The sequence below is a fragment of the Magnolia sinica genome, chromosome 11 (assembly GCF_029962835.1).
Source record: "Magnolia sinica isolate HGM2019 chromosome 11, MsV1, whole genome shotgun sequence".
Taxonomy (NCBI): domain Eukaryota; kingdom Viridiplantae; phylum Streptophyta; class Magnoliopsida; order Magnoliales; family Magnoliaceae; genus Magnolia; species Magnolia sinica.
Window position 1 is genome coordinate 56679044 of NC_080583.1, and position 14294 is coordinate 56693337.

At 36.2% G+C, this 14294-nt stretch overlaps 1 non-coding gene across 1 annotated transcript; it reads right to left on the reverse strand.

Annotated features, from left to right (window-relative positions):
- Nucleotides 1–340: 340 nt before the first annotated feature.
- On the reverse strand, nt 341–447 carry LOC131219785 (small nucleolar RNA R71). The gene has a single exon (XR_009158429.1). It is a non-coding gene; the product is annotated as a small nucleolar RNA R71 (small nucleolar RNA).
- Between the last annotated feature and the right edge of the window lie 13847 nt (nt 448–14294).

Here is a 14294-nt window from a genome sequence, read left to right on the forward strand (position 1 = left end):
CTACTTACAACCGGCGGGGGTGAGTACACCTTCATGCATGATTTTTCTAGAAAATACAGGACACATGAATATCACGCCAGGGGTGATCCAACTCCTTTCAAAATTTCATGGGCTTGAATATGAAAATCTATATCTACACTTGAAAGAGTTAGATGAAATCATAACCACTCTATATTTTCCTAACGTGTCTGACGACACGGTTAAGTTGAAACTCTTTCCTTTTTCTTTGAAAGAGAAAGCTAAGATGTGGTTGCATTCACTATGTCCTCGATCTATTGGTAGATGGAATGACATGACAAGGGAGTTCATAAAGAAAATTTTCCTATACCATAAGACGAACACCCCTAGAAAGTTGATCATGAACTTCGCCCAAAAGGAAGATGAAACATTCTTCCAATGTTGGGAACAGTTCAAGGATCTTGTTAGTTCATGCCCACAACATGGTTTTAAAACATGGCGCATCACGAATTTCTTCTATGATAGACTGACGTCTTCCAAGCGCCAATTGGTTGAGACAATGTGTAATGGGGAGTTCATGAATAAAAGTGTCGATGATGTATGGGAGTATTTTGACAAGCTTGCTGAAAACACACATTCATGGGACATCTCCCCAAAATCAAGCACAACGTCTAGGTTAACTCAATCCAAGGAGAGGGGTGGAATGTATCTCTTAAAAGAGGAAGATGATATCAATGCTTGTAAGTGCAATGGTTATTTGTTACCTTGATTGTCAAATTTTGTGGTGTCAAAACCACAATCTGTGTCTTGTGTAGCACATTGATATATCTGTTCAAGGCAATGTATCAAATGCACAAGGACAATACTTCAAGTCAAGAACAATGATCTACTTCAAGTAATGCAAGGTCAAGTACATTGTTCTCTTCTCTAAAGCTTCAGAGTTTTAAAGCTACGAGATCTTGTTCAAAACTCAAGGTGAAATACAACTCAAGAACTACAAGTTCAAGGTTTCAAAGATCTCAAGTTCAAGCTTCATCATGTGCCGAGATCTCAAGTCTCATGAACTTCAAAGATCATCCATCATCTGAAGAAATGAAGGTTCAATGTCCATACTTCACATTTAAGGTATGAATGACCTTAGATTGACCTTAGGGTAGGTCATTTTATATACATAATTCAAATTGAATCATTTTATAAGTGTTTGGTCTGTTAATAGACTAGTCCTGAACTCTGTTCGAGTAGTCCTAGAACTGGCTCGACCAGTCCAAGAAATGCCACGACCAGTCCTAAGTTGTTGCAAATTTTCAAAATTTTTTGGTTGAGCTATGACCAATCTTGGAGTCTGCTCGACTAGTCATGTGAACAGTGCTCGACTCGTTCACAACCAGTCCCACAGCTACGACTCAAACTCCAGCAACTATTCCTGGCTCCTCACGACCAGTCATGGGCAGGTCACGACCAGTTATGAAGTGCCTACAACTAGTCGTGGAACGGTTTTATTCGATCGTGCTCAAAATTTTAAAATTTTATTGGTCCTATGACTAGTCGTAGTGTCCACAAGACTAGTCGAAGATACGATTTCTACAACTATAAATAGAGCATGATTTTCAGAGATTGATATCCAATTCAAGTAAAATCAAGGCATCACTCTGAGAGATAAGTTTGTGTTCTTTTTAAGCTATATTATGCATATTTAATATTCTCTTTTGTTAGCCTTTTATATTTGATTTTGTTTCTGCATTCTAATTTGATTTGAAAGAGGAATTGTAATATTCCAATTCTTGGAATCAAAATTAAATAGAGCTAGCCCAACTTGATTTAATTTAAAATCAATTAGAACTTAAAACCATTTTAAAGTGAGTATTGGACATTGAACTTCTCTATTCGAACTTCTACTCCGACTTGGTTCTTCTGGGCTGTTACAAAAGGAGAAATCCAGGTATTTTACATTTGTGTAAATCTTTTATGTTTTTGCTTTCTTTGAGATTAAGCTAGAAAAACTCTCAGTGTTAGTTATCTGAGGAGAGCCAGAAAACTCAGAGTGTGGGGTTTTTGAATTGTGTAAGGCCATTTGAAAGGCACAATTGTGAGGGTTTTAGTGAACCTGAGAAAAACCTATTTTCATAGTGAACGCTAATATCCCCTGTGTGAGGATATTAGGAGTGGAGTAGCAAGCTGTGTAGCTATTGTTTAACAGTTGGTGTACACATAGGAAAACCACTATAACTCTTTGTATTTTGTGGATGTGTGATTTATTTTCTATATCTTTAATCATTCAAGTTTGTGGGATGTATGTGTGAATGTGAATGTTGTAATATTTACATTTCAAGCATTGTGGGGAATGTTGTAATAGTTTAGACTTTCATTTCTTGTTATTTCCTTTCATTCCTCTTCAGTTTGAGATATTGATACTTAAACCGTTCTAGTAAGGTTGTCCTACCATAAACCCTTGGTTTTTATGGTGTAAGGTTGTCCTTTGAACAACATTTGTATCAACCTCTCGAGACTTGAATTTTGAGGTTGTTTTACATTTTCGTAATGTGAATTGCTTAAAGTGCTATCTTTCCTTTATTCATTTAAATTCTACTATTATCATTTTAATTTGGCATAGTCCTATTCACCCCACTCCCCCAATCCCCCCCCCCCCCACAAGGACTCATAGCTAGGCCTTTTCAAGTGGTATCAGAGCCTAATACCTCACCTTAATTGTTATATTTTTTAGATTTATTTCCTAAGATAATCGATCTAAGCTATTTATAAGATGTCAAATTTTGATAGTCTTTCAGTCACTAGGCTTCCTCCATTTGACGGCTCCAATTATGCCTATTGGAAAGCCAGGATGAGAATTTTCTTAAAATCCAAGGATGAGAGTGTGTGGCAAGCCACAACGACTGAATGGACCCCTCCTACCACTAAAGTAACTGGTATCGATGGATCAAAATCAATGAGAGTAACACCTTATTTTTCTTGAACACACTTCAGAAAAGTGAGAGTAGTGCAAATGCAAAAGCATTAAATGTAATCACTTGCACACTATCACCGGATGAATTCAAAAGAATTATATCTTGTGATTCTGCAAAGCAAGCCTAAGATATTTTAGAAATAACACACAAGGGAACATCAATTGTCAAGAAATCTAAAGTCCAAATCCTCACAACCAAATTTGAGGAAATACATATGGAAGAAAATGAAATGTTTATGGACTTCTATATTAGATTAAATGACATTATGAATACTATGTGGGGTCTTGGTAACAAAATCCCTGAAAGTAAAGTATGTGCAAAGATACTGCGCTCACTTCCTGAACGGTTCAATTCTAAGGTAACTGCGATCCAAGAACTTCGTGATATGGATAATATGAGGGTAGAAGAATTAGTTGGGTCTTTATAAACCTATGAGTTAAATTTTAAAGCTCCTAAAGGTAAATATATTGCCCTTAAATCTTCTAAAAATGTTTAGAAAACTCAGAAGATGATATGGCCCTTCTAGCGAAAAAGTTTTACAAAATTTTCAAAAGTGAAAAGAGGATTGATTTTCAAAAAGCTAATGATAAGAAAAGATCTAAATCTAAAACTTGAAAATCATTAAAAGATAGTCAATATTACAACTGCTAAGAATATGGGCATTTAGCAAATAAGTGTCCTAAAAAGGACAAACCCAAAAAAGAAGAGTATGTTGGCTACTTGGGATAGATCTTCTGGTTCTGAAGCTTCTTCTGAATCAGAAAATTTTGAAACTGATTCAGGCAATGAAGTCAAAGCCCTTATGACTCTAGCCAAGTTCACTTTTTCAGATAACGATGATTTAACTAGTGAAGAAAATCTAAATAGTGATCATGAAAATGAAGAAGATTTTAAGATGCCTATAATGCTCTTTATAAGGAAAGTTGTAAAATTGTTGTTAAATTAAAACTTCAAAAAGAAAAGTTTCCAAAGCTTAAAGAAAATTTTGATTCTCTTATTTTAGAAAATTCCCATATTTCAGATCATTTTGAAAAATGCAAATTCGATTTAGAATTCAAAATCTCCCAAAATGAAAATCTGAAATCTGAAAATGAAAAACTTAAACTTGAAGCTTCTTCACTTTTAAGTTTAGAGGATACATGGAAGTATGCCCAAGGTGATCCAAAATTAGAAAAAAATTTATCTGGATCAAGAAAATGTGGCGATCGATCCAGTTTGGGATACGATAGAGATATTCCTCCTAAACAGAAGAATACTCCTCCTAAGTTTGTAAAAGGAGAGTCCTCAAATTCAAAAGAGAAAAGTTCTAATCAAAAGTTTTCTAGAAATACCAAAATATTTCAATCTATATACTTAAAAGTAACCATATCAACTATAATAATCAGAACCGAAACCCTTTAGCTGAAAAAATAGTTAATTTGTTTAAAGAGCTCTTAAAATCTAACTCAGTGGGTCATTTTTACAACAACTACAAACATAAGAAAACCAACTATACTCCTAAACCCAAAATAGTTATGAAATGGGTTCCTAAGATTACTTACTTGGTTGCCCACACGGCTTTCAAAGCTACAAGTCACTCAAAGTGGTACTTAGACAGTGGATGCTCAAGGCATATGACTGGTAATAAAGGTCTATTCACCGATCTTAAAGACATGGCTAATGGTTCAGTCACATTTGGGGATGGTAGCAACTGCAGGATTATTGGCCAAGGAACGGTTCAACTCTTTAACCTTCCCTTATTTAAGAATATATTATATGTTGAAGGGTTAAAATACAATCTGTTAAGCATATCTCAAATATGTGATAAAAATCATAGTGTAAAATTTACTAACCAAGGTTGTGAAATTTTAAACGAAAAGGGTTCTGTAATATTGACTGGTCATAGAACTTCTGAAAACAGCTATATTGTTAGTGATTCTAGCTCATCTAATCAATCATGTTACATTGTCCATACCGATGAGACTGAGTTATGGTATAAATGTCTTGGACATGTACACTACCGTAATGTATATAAATTGAGTAAAAGAGAACTGATAAGAGGTCTACCTAAATTATAAAAAGTAGACAAAATATGTGGCGAATGCCAGATTGGCAAACAAACTAGGAGTACTCACAAAATGGTGAACTCCAATGCTACATCAAAACACTCATGCTTCTCCATATGGATCTTATAGGACTAACCAGAACGGAGAGTTGAGGTGGCAAAAAATATCTATTGGTAATCGTGGATGACTATACCAGATTCACTTGGGTAACCTTCTTAAGGGATAAATCAGAAACCCTTAATGAAGTGAAAAGAGTTCTCAAACGAATCTAAACGGAAAAGGTTCTTAAGTTTGTAAGATCCGTAGTGATCATGGATCAGAATTTGAGAATAACAGTTTTGAGAAATTCTTTTGCGATCAGGGAATATCACATGAATTCTTTGCACCCAAAACTCCACAACAAAATAGAATTGTTGAAAGAAAAAAAGAGTGCTTCAAGAAATGGCAAATGTAATGTTGAATAGTCTGAAGCTCCCTAAAAATCTTTGGGATGAAGTTGTAAATACTGCATGCTATATAATCAACCGGATTTATACAAGTAAAACTTATAATAAAATGGCTTATGAAATGCGGTTCGATAAGAAGCCTACTATCAAATACTTTTAAGTTTTTAATAACAAGTGCTATATTTTACGTGACCATGAAAATCTAGGCAAGTTTGACACTAAAAGTGATGAAGGGATCTTTTTAGGATATTCTTTAAACAGTCGAGCATATTGAGTACTGAATAAGAGGACTAGTGTTATTCAAGAGTCCATTAATGTGGTCATTGATGATCACTTGAATATACTTGCCACAAGTTCAGATAATGATGAAGTTCTTTTAATTGACAAACCAGATACTTCTTTAAATCAAAATAACTCTGAACTGAAGACTGTCAAAGATCATCCAACCACTCAGATTCTTAGAAATCCTCTCACTAGTGTGCGCACTCATAAACAACTAGAAGATATATGCAATTATGTATGCTTTACATCCTAGATAGAACCGGCTAACGTAAAAGAATCTCTTATTGACAAAAATTGAATAGTAGCGATGCAAGAAGAGCTTAATCAATTTGTGAGAAATAATGTTTGGTATCTTGTTCCTAGACTTAAAGATAAACATATTATCAGAACTAAGTAGATTTTCAAAAATAAGTCTGTTAAACTTGGTAATATAATTCGAAACAAGGCTAGACTGGTTGTACAAGGGTACACTCAAATTGAAGGCATCGATTATGATAAAACCTTTGCCCCAGTAGCTCGTCTTGAGTCAATCAGTCTATTTATATCCATTGCTTACTTTAAAAAATTCAAATTTTATCAAATTGATGTAAAGAGTGCTTTCTTAAATGGCGATCTGCATGAAGAAGTTTATGTTGAACAACCAACGGGTTTTGAAGACCCTAAGAATGCTAACCATGTCCATCGCCTAAAAAAGGGCTCTCTACGGTTTGAAACAAGCTCCCAGGGCATGGTACGAAAAATTTGACTAAGTTTCTACTAAGTCATAATTTTCTAATGAGAAGTGTCGATAAAATTCTGTTTGTTATGAAACATAACGATTATATCTTAATAGTGCAAATCTTTGTTGATGATATTATATATGGATCTAACTGTACTAACATGACTGTTGAGTTTGTAGATTTAATGAAATCTAAGTTCGAAATGAGCATGGTTGGGGAATTGAATTATTTCCTAGAGTTGCAAGTAAAACAACAACCTGGTGGTATTTTTATTTCTCAAACCAAATATGCTCTGAACTTAATTATAAAGTTTGGATTTGAGAATGGGAAAAATTTTGATACTCCCATGAGTACAACTTTAAGACTCTCAAAGGACTCAACAGGTATACATCCTAAATTATATCGCAGTATGATAGGTAGTTTGTTGTATTTAACTGCAAGTAGACCTGATATTACTTTTAGTGTTAGTATTTGTGCTAGATATCAACCTAACCCTAAAGAGTCTCATCTAACTGCTGTTAAGTGGATTATGCGATATGTCGCAAGTTTAGCTAATTTGGGTCTCTAGTATCCATATGATACTAGTGTTCAATTGGCAGGGTACACTGATGCTGATTGGGCTGGAAATATCGATGATAGAAAATCAACCAGTGGTGGTTATTTCTATATCAAAAATTGTTTAGTTTCTTGGTTTAGTAAGAAACAAAGTTCTGTATCGCTATCAACTGCTGAGGCTGAATACATCGCAGCTGGAAATGCATGTACTCAGCCTGTGTGGATGACTAGAATGTTAAACGATTACGAAATTGTACAGGATTCAATTTATATTATGATAATTCCAGTGCATTATCTAAAAATCCAATTTAGCATTCACGAACCAAGCACATTAACATTAGATATTACTACATTCGTGAATTAGTGGAAGAAAAGACAATCTCTTTGGATTACATTCCGATCGAGACTCAACTTGCTGACATTTTCAATTAATCGCTCAACAAAAGCAGGTTTAATAAATTGAAATTTGACCTTAGTATGTGCAATTTAAATTAATTATTCATGCATTTCTGTGTTTTAATTTATATATTTGTTAGATTATAATTTTAAAATTTCAGAATTATGTGAAAAATGCATGTTTTTGTCTTTCCACGACCAGTCGAGGACGTACTCGACCAGTCGTGGCACGATCGGTAAAGGACAACCCACGACTAGTCGTGTAGTGCGCTGGACCTTTTTTAATTTGGGAAAAACCCTTTCTTCCTCATTTCCTCCTCCAACGGGCCGTAGCACGACTAGTCGTACACAACTTCTTGATTCTTCGAGGTTAGTCCATTATTTTCATTATCCTTCTAGATTTGAATGCATATCACTTCATTTTCTTCCTTGGAGTGCTTGATTTCAAGTTTCCTTGAAGATTTTGGAGTTTTCTTCACCCAAATCTATTTTTGAGGAAATCCATTCCACGTCTTTTGCAACTCCTTGCTTCTTTGATTTTCTTGTTGCAAATGAATGCTAGAGGGAAAAAGAGAACTTCCTGTGGTGTTTCATCATCTAGATTGGCTCCTTTAACAAGGCGCCATCTTCGATCACCCGAAGATGATCCATCACATGTGCAAGATTTATGATTACGCAATGTTATTGTTGAGCGACCTGTGCATATTGAACACATTGCTCCTTTTGGTCTCCTTCCACTTCTTCAATCTGTAGGTTGGGATAACATTTAACATTGGGGTGGTCTAGCATACTAGTCTATTACGCAGGCTATATTTGCTTGCATTTCTAATTTTTCAACTAAGAATTTAAAGTTTACAATATCAACTAAAGAAGGTCCATTTGAAATTGAACATCATCTGATTTTAGCTCTAATGGACATACCTGTTAATGACGAGGGTATTCCTATTCACACTCTAGTTGAGAAACCTTCGGAATCGAAAAAATGCATGCTCACTAGAGCATTATGCAACATAGATGTGCAATGGACTCATAAAGGGAATACGCTTGCTTCCAAGTACTTGTTACCTAGATACAGGGTTCTTCACAAAATCTTTATTTCAAATCTGTATCCACGTTCTGGTAACAAAACAGAACTGACTTCCTTTATAGTTCGAATTTTATATTCTATCATTTCAGGCTCAAATGTCTGTCTTCCTTCTTTGATCTATCATTCTATCATTCAATTTCGTCTCCATCCTGGACACAGTGATATTTCATTTGCATATCTTATGACTGTGTTAGCTACTCACATGCTAGTTACTATGTCTGTTGGAGAGGCTCCTATTCATCATCTTATTTTCAACAATTCAAATATAAATAAGATGAAATTGGAACTGGCTCCTGGCTAAGTGGATGTGGGTGGTGGTGGAGCTGAAGCAGGGAATGTAGAAGAAGGTGGCGATCTTCCTCCGGATGATATAAATATGGATGGCATTTTTGATGAAATTGAATCAGACTCTACAAATGATCCTGATTATGAGCCATCCGATTTTAATGCTCGTCTTCGTGCACTTGAGGAGAAGGTAGAGAACATGAATGTTGCCCATGATTTACAATTTAAATATATGCGCAAGTATCTTAGGCGCTTAAACAAGGGCCTTCATCAACTTGATCCTACCATACCTTCTCCTTCTTTAGGATCTGATTAGGTGTTTTTATCCTATGATCTGTAATAACTCTTATACTACTTTTCTTTCTTTCAGTTTGCTAGACTTACTTTGGTTGACTTTAGTATATGCTGGTTAATGATATGTGATCTTTGAATTTGCTTATATATCTTTCATATCTTGCTTAATTAACTCTTTTATTACTCTCTTGGTATTCCTCTTCCATTTCTTCTTTGCTTCCTTGGTCATATTGTGACAAAAAGGGGGAGAATATTTCTTTGGATTGATTTTTTTATGGATATGAAATGGATATGGATGTGGGGTAGTAGCATAATTTTTATGGATTTATGTGTGCTATTCAGGGAGAGTAAGTAAAGAGGAGTTTTGCCTTCTTCATGATGATGTCTGCTAGTTGATGATAATTGGTGCATTATTATTTAACTAGGCTGTAACTGGTTTTCTTTTATAAGTGCATGGTTCTTTATTGAGCATGTGATGCTACTCTTAGGGCCCGTTTGGCAGGGTGGATTGAAAGGGATTGAATGGTATTAGGGTGGATGGCATGGATTTCGAGGTAATGATGGTGTTGTCAGTGGATTGTCTTGAGATACATGGGATTGCTACTGCCCTGGATTGCTATATCTAGTCCCGGGATTAAACCTTCCCATCCCATCCAATCCCTCGAACCAAACACGCCTCAGGCAAATTTGTATGGGTTAAGGTGGATTGGATGAGATTTAAAGGTAATGATGCTTTTGTCAGTGGATTGTCTCAAGACCCATGGGATTAGGATCAGATCACCGACTCTGTTTGGCATGCCCGGCCAATCCCGGGATTTCACTTCCAATCCCTTCCAGTACCCACCAATACCTTCCAATCCGACCGGCCAAACGGGCCCTTACTATTATTCTTAATGGAGCGTATTTTGTCACAAATTTGACAAAGGGGGAGATTGTAAGTGCAATGGTTATTTATTACCTTAATTGTCAAATTTTGTAGTGCCAAAACCACAATCTGTGTTTTTTGTAGCACATTGATATATCTGTTCAAGGCAATGCATCACATGCACAAGGACAATACTTCAAGTCAAGAACAATGATCAACTTCAAGTAATGCTAGGACAAGTACATTGTTCTCTTCTCTAAAGCTTTAGAGTTTTAAAGTTAAGAGATCTTGTTCAAGACTCAAGGTAGAATACAACTCAAGAACTACAAATTCAAGCTTCATCATGTGTCGAGATCTCAAGTCTCATGAACTTCAAAGCTCATCCATCATATGAAGAAATGAAGGTTCAATGTCCATACTTCACATTTAAGATATGAATGACCTTAGATTGACCTTAGGGTAGCTCATTTTGTATACATAATTCAAATTGAATAATTTTATAAGTGTTTGGTCTGTTCTCTAGTCCTAGACTCTGTTCGACTAGTCCTAGAACTGGCTCGACCAGTCTAAAAAATTCCACGACCAGTCTTAAGTTGTTACAAATTTTCAAAATTTTTTGGTTGAGCTACGACCAGTCCTGAAGTCTGCTCGACCGGTCGTGTGAACAGTGCTCGACTCGTTCACGACCAGTCTTGCAGCTACGACTCAAACTCCAGCAACTATTCCTGGCTCCTCACGACCAGTCGTAGAGGACTCACGATTAGTCATGAAGTGCCTACGACCAGTCGTGGAATGGTTTTATCTGATCGTGCTCAAAATTTTAAAATTTTGTTGGTCCTATGACCAGTCGTAGCGTCCACAGGACCAGTCGAAAATGTGATTTCTGCAACTATAAATAGAGCATGATTTTCAGAGTTTGATATCCAATTCAATTAAAATCAAGGCATCACTCTGAGAGATAAGTTTGTATTCTTTTTAAGCTACATTGTGCATATTTAATATTCTCTTTTGTTAGCTTCTTATATTTGATTATATTTCTGCATTCCAATCTGATTTAAAAGAGGAATTGTAATATTCCACTTCTTGGAATCAAAATTAAATAAAGCTAGCCCAACTTGATTTAATTTAAAATCAATTAGAACTTGGAACCATTTTAAAGTGAGTATTGGACATTGAACTTCTCTATTCGAACTTCTATTCTGATTTGGTTCTTCCGGGCTGCTACAAAAGGAGAAATCCAGGTATTTTACATTTGTGTAAATCTTTTATGTTTTTGGTTTCTTTGAGATTAAGCCAAAAAAATCTCTAAGTGTTGGTTATCTGAGGAGAGTCAGAAAACTCAGAGTGTGGGGTTTTTGAATTGTGTAAGGCCATTTGAAAGACACAATTGTGAGGATTTTAGGTGAACCTGAGAAAAACCTATTTTCGTAGTGAACGCTAATATCCCCTGTGTGAGGATATTAGGAGTGGAGTAGCAAGCTGTGTGGCTGTTGTTTAATAGTTGGTGTACACATAGGCGAACCACTATAACTCTTTGTGTTTTGTGGATGTGTGATTTATTTTCTATATCTTTAATCATTCAAGTTTGTGGGATGTATGTGTGAATGTGAATGTTGTAATATTTACATTTCAAGCATTGTGGGGAATGTTGTAATAGTTTAGACTTTCATTTCTTATTATTTCCTTTCATTCCTCTTCAGTTTGAGATATTAATACTTAAACCGTTCTAGTAAGGTTGTCTTGCCATAAACCCTTGGTTTTTATGGTGTAAGGTTGTCCTTAGAACAACATTTGTATCAACCTCTCAAGACTTGAATTTTGAGGTTGCTTTACATTTCCATATTGTGAATTGCTTAAAGTGCTATCTTTCCTTTATTCATGTAAATTTCGCTATTATCATTTTAATTTGGCATAGTACTAGTCACCCCCCCTCCCCCTCTAGGACTCATAGCTAGGCCTTTTCAATGTTAAAGTGGCTAATCTCACCAGAAAACTTAAGGCCATAAAATTAAAGAAGGATAAGGGTAAGGAAATTGTTTGCCGTATTTGTGCTTGCAACATTCACACAACTGAAAATTGCCCAACAATATCTTCTTTTCAAGAAGTACTGAATGAGCAATCTAATGCCATAAGTAATTATCAAAGACCTTTCGGTGGGCCCACCTCTAATATGTATAATCCATGCTAGAGAAATCATCCAAACTTCAGTTGGAGAAATGGACAAACCGCTACATCTCAAGGATTCCCTTATCAAATTCTAATTCAAGGGAAACCTTAGGAGGATCCGGTTTTAAAGCATCTTCAAAACCAAGAGCTTTTCAATCAGGGTATGCTACAAGTCTTTCAAGACCTCACAAAGGCCATATAAGGACTTGAAACTAAAAGTGCAATTGGGAATAAGGAGAGCCTTCTAGCTCAACCTCTTCCCAATCTAAAACCACAATATGAAGTTAGCGACACAAGCTCTTCAAATCAGATGGAGAAGTTAAATCTATCACCACTCTTAGGAGTAGGAAGACCATTGACAAAACCATTCTACTTAGGGCTAAAAAGCCCAAGGACCTAGAAGAGGACAACAATAATAGATCTAGCCATGCCCCAGAAGAGTTAGAACTGGAACCTCAAGGGAAGCTGATTGCCCCATTTCCCCAACGGTTGATTACACCAAAACCTCTCTCTAAATCTTAGGACATTCTAGAGGTGTTGAAACAAGTGAAGGTCAATATTCCTCTACTTGAAGTTGTAAAACAAATACATTCATATGCCAAATTTCTGAAAGACTTATGTACAACTAAAAGACGATAAAATATTCAAAAGAAAATCTTTTTAACTAAAAAAGTGAGTGCCATCATAAAGTAAGATGTGCCATAGAAATACAAAGATCCCGGTAGCCTAACCATCGCTTGTGTAATTGGAAACTACCGAATTGAGCACGCACTTCTTGACTTAGGAGCGAGTGTAAATCTGATTCCTTACTCAGTCTACGAACAACTAGGTTTGGGTGAATTAAAACCCACCCGAACCACATTACAACTTGTTGATCGCTCAGTTCGTGTACTGAGAGGGATAATTGAGGATGTATTAGTCTAGGTTGACAAATTCTATTACCCGGTTGTTTTATCATCCTAGATACTCAACCCATCGTAGACATGAGCACTCAAATTCCTGTCATTCTTGGTCACCCATTCCTTGTCACATCAAATGCAATCATTAATTAAAGGAATGGAGTCATGAGTTTGTCTTTTGAAAATATGACATTGGAGTTGAATATCTTTTTCAATACGGGCAAACAAGTAAAGGATGATGATGATGCCCATGATGTTAACTTGATTGATTCTGTCGTGGAAGATAAAAATACTTTTGACCTTATCCTCTGACCCTCTAGAGACGTACCGGGCCCACTCCCATGATCTTGATGATGACATGATTAAGGAGATGGAGACTATGCTGGATACCGTGTCGGTACTTGAAGTTAACCAGTGGAGGCCACAATTCGAAGATTTGCCCCAAACTGATGTAGTCCCTCTACCTTCTAACCTCAAGGCACTGAAGCTTGACCTAAAAACTTTTCCCTCTGATTTGAAATATGTCTATTTAGGTCAAGATGAGACATACTTGGTGGCAATTTCTTTTCACCTTGAGTAAGAACAAGAGAGTATGCTCATTTCTACTCTATTAAGCATAAGGGAGCCCTTGGATGGTCGATTGCGAACCTCAAGGGAATTGACCCTTTGATTTGTACTCACCGCATTCATCTTGAGGATAATGCGAAGACTTCACGACAACCACAACGTAGATTGAATCCAAACATGAAGGAAGTGGTTAAGGCCGAGGTTCTTAAGCTATTGGATATAGGTATCATATACCCAATATCTAATAGCTAATGGGTGAGGCCAACTCAGGTGATTCCTAAGAAGTCTGGAATCACCATCGTAGCCAATGCCAATAATGAACTCATGCCGACTATAATTACTACTGGTTGGAGAATGTACATTGACTACAGGAAATTGAATACCGTCACGAGGAAAGACCACTTTCCTTTACCCTTCATCGATCAAATTCTGGAAAGTCTAGAAGGTCATTCCTATTATTGTTTCCTTGACAGATATTCGGGCTACAACCAGCTAGAGATAGCCCTTGAAGATAAGGAAAAGACCACGTTCACATGTCCCTTTGGCACCTTTGCTTACCAAATGATGTCATTCGGACTGTGTAATGCCTCCGCCACTTTTTAGCAATGCATGTTGAGTATTTTTTTGACATGGTGGGGCAATATCTAGAGGTTTTCATGGATGACTTCTTTGTCTTTGTTCCATCTTTCAGCGATTGCTTGGAAAATCTTAAATGTGTCCTGAAAAGATGTGAAGAAAAGCATTTGGTACTCAATTGGGAAAAGTGT